This window comes from Citrus clementina, unplaced genomic scaffold, assembly GCF_000493195.1.
Source record: "Citrus clementina cultivar Clemenules unplaced genomic scaffold, Citrus_clementina_v1.0 scaffold_7, whole genome shotgun sequence".
NCBI lineage: Eukaryota > Viridiplantae > Streptophyta > Magnoliopsida > Sapindales > Rutaceae > Citrus > Citrus x clementina.
The window spans coordinates 19,337,365-19,343,364 of record NW_006262075.1 but is presented as its reverse complement, the minus strand read 5'-3'; positions in this window follow the sequence as shown (position 1 = coordinate 19,343,364).

Here is a 6,000-nt window from a genome sequence, read left to right as displayed (position 1 = left end):
GCCTCAGGTGAGGAATTGGTCACAGAGGGCGCTGATGTTGTGGATACTTTTGATGGTTTAGCTAATAATGGTTCCAATTGCTTTCCGCTCCTAAGAGACATAACACTAGCATTCTCCTTTGGATTAATTTCTGGTTGAGAAGGTAACTTTCCTGAAGTTCTACCCTCTATCCTACTCATAGATGTAGGCAGTTGGCCAATTTGATTCTCTAAATGTTGGAGCTGTGTCTGGGTAGTCTGTTGGAATTGCATAGAGTTAGTAGCGAGAGTTTTTACAAAATCTTCCAAAGACGTACCTTGATTTTGAGGAGGTGGAGGTGGCCGAACTTGGTAAGGCTGTTGCACCCGGTGTTGGGGGTAGCCCGGTGGTCGAGACGGTGCCACATTAGAAATGCCATGTTGTTGGTTCCCATACCTAAAATTAGGGTAATCATTCCACCCTTCATTGTAAAAATTAGAGTAAGGATCATACCTTTGTCTTGGTTGGCCTAGGAACCCCTCAACTGCGTTGGCCTGCTCATGTGAATCCTCTTGGATGGCAGGGCACATGTCAGTCGCATGTCCGACCATAGAACATACGCCACACGGTCTCATTTGTTGCCCTAGAGCTAATTGTTGCACTAAAGAAGTAAGATTTGAAACTTGTTTTTCTAGAGAAGTAGTACTTACTTCATTGACTCGCTTAGGTGGCGGCAGTAGATCGTTCCTAGTGTTGAACTGTTGGGAATTAACAGCCATGTTAGCAATGAGATTTCGGGCTGCTTCTGGTGTCTTATCCACGTGTGCTCCTCCACTAGCAGCATCAATCATACTCTTATCCATAGGCAGTAGACCCTCATAAAAGTATTGAATAAGAAATTGATCACTTATTTGATGGTGGGGGCAACCAGCACATAGCTTTTTGAATCGTTCCCAATAGTCGTAGAGTGGCTCTCCATTATACTGTCGGATTCCACAAATTTCTTTTCGAATGCTGCCAGCTTTTGATGCTGGAAAATATTTCTCCAAAAATAGCTGACGCATCTCATTCCATGTAGTGACAGTACCGGAGGGAAGATAGTACAACCATTCCTTGGCTGAATCCGCCAAAGAGAATGGGAAGGCCATTAGCTTAACTTGCTCTTCAGAAACTCCGGCTAGTTTCATTGTGGAGCATACCACATGGAACTCCTTCAAGTGCTTATTTGGATCCTCTCCTGCAAGACCATGAAAAGTAGGAAGAAGATGAATCATCCCAGATTTGAGTTCAAAGTTTACCTGAGGGTTTGGATTCTCAATGCATAAGGGTTGCTGGTCCAAGTTAGGAGCTGCCAACTCTTTAAGTGTTCGGTTGTTATTTTGAGCCATTGGTTCGGGTTCTGGGCTGCTTGGCTCTGTCTTCGGGAGTGGAATGTGGATGGCAAAATCGAGTTCTGAATATGATGAGGTTGCTCTAAGTTGTTCGAGTTTCAATCGAATGTCCTCTATGCTCATGAAAATCTAAATATAGAACAAAAACATAACTAATTAAAATAAAATAAATAAATAAAATGAGAAAAGAAATAAAAAAATAAAAATAAAAAAATGAAAATAAAACGAGTGATAATAAACAAACTAGACGCTAGTCCCCGACAACGGCGCCAAAAATTTGGTAGTGTCGTTAAGGTGCACCAAATTTAAAACCTTACCACTAATATAAATAATTAGTACAGAGCGAGTAAGGATCGATCCCACAGAGACTATGCTAGTTATATTTATTATTAACTCCAAAGCAAGATTTAAAATAAAATAATAGTAATAGTAATAATAATATAAATTAATCTAACTAAAGAAAATGTCAATTAAAAATAAAAGGGGGTTTATGAATTTTTAACTAAATAGTAAGAAGTAAAGAAATTAAAACTATGAACAAGAATTTAATAAAAACTCTAATTAAATGAGAAAGAAATAATAATGATAAACACTTTGGTTAAAGGATCATTCGCCACCACCAAACATGCACATAATATATCAATTCTATTATCAATTTATATTGAAATTATCAACTGTAGACAAAAATAAGCTATGTTAGTCTCAATATATCCTTAGTGTGTTGAATGATAGAATTTAAATTTAATTGCATATCATGTTTAGGGTTTTGAATTCACCCTTAACCAAATAAAAATCTAGCCTAACATAATTGAATTGGGAATAAGAGAATTGACAAAACCAATCATGGAGATTAATTCAAACGGCTGCCTTTTTTCTTCAATTGAATTCCTTCTAGCGTCTTCCTTGTTTTTTTTTCCTTCTTGCGGCTGCAATCTCAAATTCTCTTGCTCCAATTGCGTCTGCCCTCCTCTGTTTCCATCCAGCGGCTGTTGGCTTTTTTCTTTTCTTTTCCTTGCATCTGCCCTCTTTATATTGTGCCTTAAATCCTCACATGAAAAGGATTAAAGACAAAAGTCAAGCCCCCACTTTTCTTTGGATTCACGTGCAAGACAATTTTCCCTTTTTGTTTCACTTTGCTTTCCATAATTCAATGCCATGCACGTGACATATTTAATTAATAAGCCAATAACAATTTGGCCAAAGCCCATCACAAGAAGTGTTTGCCTTATTAATTAAATTATTTCCAATGCTAATTCTTCTCATCTTCACGTATGAACTTCAATTAGGCATTGGCTGCTTTGATTTTCTTCCATTTTAACTCCCATTACTTTCTTTAAATTTCTAATTAGTTTCTTCTTTAAACTCTCCTTACTTGAATATTCTGATTTAATTCCTCTTTATTCCCAAAATGCATCTAAAATAACAAAATATAAAAATTAACATAAAATTAACATAATAAAATATAATTTACTAAATTAAAAATTAACTAAAATAACTAGAATATTTAAGACCAAAACAAGAAAAAGATAGAGAAATTAATAGCAAAATATATGGAAAATATGCACTTATCATCTCCTTTACCACCTAAAATAGAAAGAAGAATTAATATTAAACACTACACATTTACAAATTTACCAGTATTTAATTTTAGAAGAAATAATTTGCAATATTATAATATAAATAAACAAAATAGATTATTAGACAAATACGAGACGTTAGCATTAAAAATTAGGAATAAATTAGAAGACTTAGCAAATTAGTTTATGAATTTTCAGAGATTAGATTATTTAGACTTAGAAATTAGTCATCATAAAAAGCAAAAATTAAATTTGATAGAAAGAATAAAAATTAGTTGTAACATCGAACACTTAGAAAATCAGTATAAACATATTCCACACGCTAGCAATAGTCAACAAAACTTCATAGTAGATTCACTAATTAGGACAACACTTAGAAGTCAACATAGAAAGGCTGAAAGAGGTAGCATTAGGACTAGGCAAATTCTTCGAGACAAGTAATACAAATATGCTAAGAAATTAAAGAATTATTAACAGAATTTAATAGTCAAGTTAAAAGATTCCCTAGCAAGAAAGAAATAGTAGAATTAATTCATTTATTAGACATAAAAACACCCAATCCTATAGAATTAGAAATTAAACAAATCGTAGAAAGTTTAAAATTAGAAATAGAAAATATTAAATATACACAATGCGATTTACAAGTCCAATTAGACGCTATAAAAATAATAGTTAGTGAATGAATTCAAACAAAATAGTAGTCGAGTCGTTAGCAGAATTAAAAGGAGAAATTCCACACCTAAACCCAGTAGGATATAGTAGTAGAAATTTAGTCAAGAGAGTAACAATATTCAACAAGCGCAAGCTAACACAATAGTCAAATTATCAGTCAAAATCAATAATAGACTAGAAGACTTAGACAATAGACTTAATAAACTAGAAGACAATTTAGAAACCCTTACAAAAAATAAAGAATTCGTATCTCACCTAGAGCTTAGTGACATTTTAAATAATTTAGACAAAGAACTAGACAAACTGACAAACCGAGTAGAAAAGTTAAATTTGAGTGGACCAGTCTTAACACATAGGATAATAGACATTAAAGACATTTTAGGACCAAAAGTCATATTAAAAAGTAATGGATCTAGTAAGAAACATTAGAGTAGACTTAAACATGGCAGAAAGAATTAGAAGATCACTTTCATTTTCTAACAAAGGTAAATAAATAATAGAAAGGACAGAAGACATAATAGACGAACAAGATCCTGATAAATTATTAGAAAAAGGCTTTGAACAAATTAAAAGAAAAAGATTATATAATGAAGGATTAAAATCAAAATTAAACAATAGCTTATATATTTACACAGATGAAACTAAATTATATATTTACACAGATGAAACTAAATTATCAGTAGTAAACAGACGAGAAGAATTAACTTTAATCAGTCCAGTAGGAAGAGACTACCTTAGAAAACAAAATTACACAGACATACACATGAGAATAATAATAATAGGCATACTTAGTCAAGCTAGAGAGGGACTAGACACAAAAGCACATTTATATTTATATGATAGTAGATTTTATGATCATGAGCAAGCCCAAATAGCCAGTGCAGAAGTAGATTTAAAAAATAAAGTAGTAGTAGGATGCATTCCCAATATAGATATAGACATAAATGAATTTTGAAAGGCCAGTTTTTGGCAAAACAGCTTCCGCAATTTTCATAAAGCTTTTTTGGGAAATACTCTGTATATAAGCGGGAAACCAGCGACGTATATTCAGATGGTCAACTCCAATGTGGACTAGATCAGTTTGCACTACTGGTATAATAAGTCACGTACAAGTTTCCCCTGGTATAACATTGTATAAAATATTCATTCTTTAATTTTATTCTTTTTATAAAATATTCATTGTTGATGAAAACATTGTACAATTTGTAATAAAAATTTGAATTAGGACACAAAGACACAGACACAAGAAAAATCTTTTGTAATATTTGTAAAGATAAACAAATAGAAGATGGAACAATAGAAATAAATAGAGCAGGCAGTGAATTAATAAATATAGATGTAGAATTATTATTTAAAAAGAAATTGTTTATACAAAAGCAATGATAGACACATGTGCAAATAAATGTATTATACATGATAGCTTAGTACCCAAAGAAAATCATAATAAACTTAGAAACCCTGTAAATATTAGCCAATTTAATGGAGAACTGATGCAAATTACAGAATGTGTAAATAATATACCAATAAGAATTAATGGTGAAACACATGTTTTGCCGCAAACATTTATTTCAAACCAAAAAGTAGGATATAAATTTATTCTAGGATTAAATTTTATATTAGGAAATAATGGTAGTATATTAATAACTCCAAATAGAGTAAACTTCTTTAAAAAATCAACATTCATTCAACCAAAATACGAAACACATATCTTACCATATGAAAAGAAATCACTAGTAGTAGAGAAAGACATAGATGTAGAATTTTTTGATTCTTTATTAAAAGAAGAAAAAGACAAAGCCAGCCGTAGTGGACAAAAATTAGACAATGACGAGAATGTGAAAGCACTCGACTTGTACTCAAAATCAATATCAATAAAATTTTCTTTACATAAACACTTTGTAATTTCTTTAGACAGCAACTAGCAAGGAAGCAAGGAAGCAAGTAACTAGTTTTACTTTTTTTTATTTAGCTTTCGGGTTTAGAAGCCTCGCCAAGTTAACGAAAGTATAAATTATATTTAAAGCATTAACAAAATGCGGTCCTTGTTATCATTCAGGAGCAATGAGCTTTTGGAGGGAAAGTTTTTAATGAAAATTAAGGTTTTTGTTTTTGACAAAAATAATAACTTAGTAAAAATTCCTGTTGATTTTCTGAAAGCTTTTTTTTAAACACGGTCTCCGTTGGCCCGTTTAGCTGTTGATGTGTTGAGAAGGCGTTTTAGGGCGTTGATTAGGAGTTGAAAGTGTTTTTGATTTGCATGTTTTCAGAAGCAGTTAAATGAATTTTGAAAGGCCAGTTTTTGGCAAAGCATCTTCCGCAATTTTCATAAAGCTTTTTTGGGAAATACTCTGTATATAGGTGGGAAACCAGCGACGTATATTTTGATGGTCAACCCGAATGGG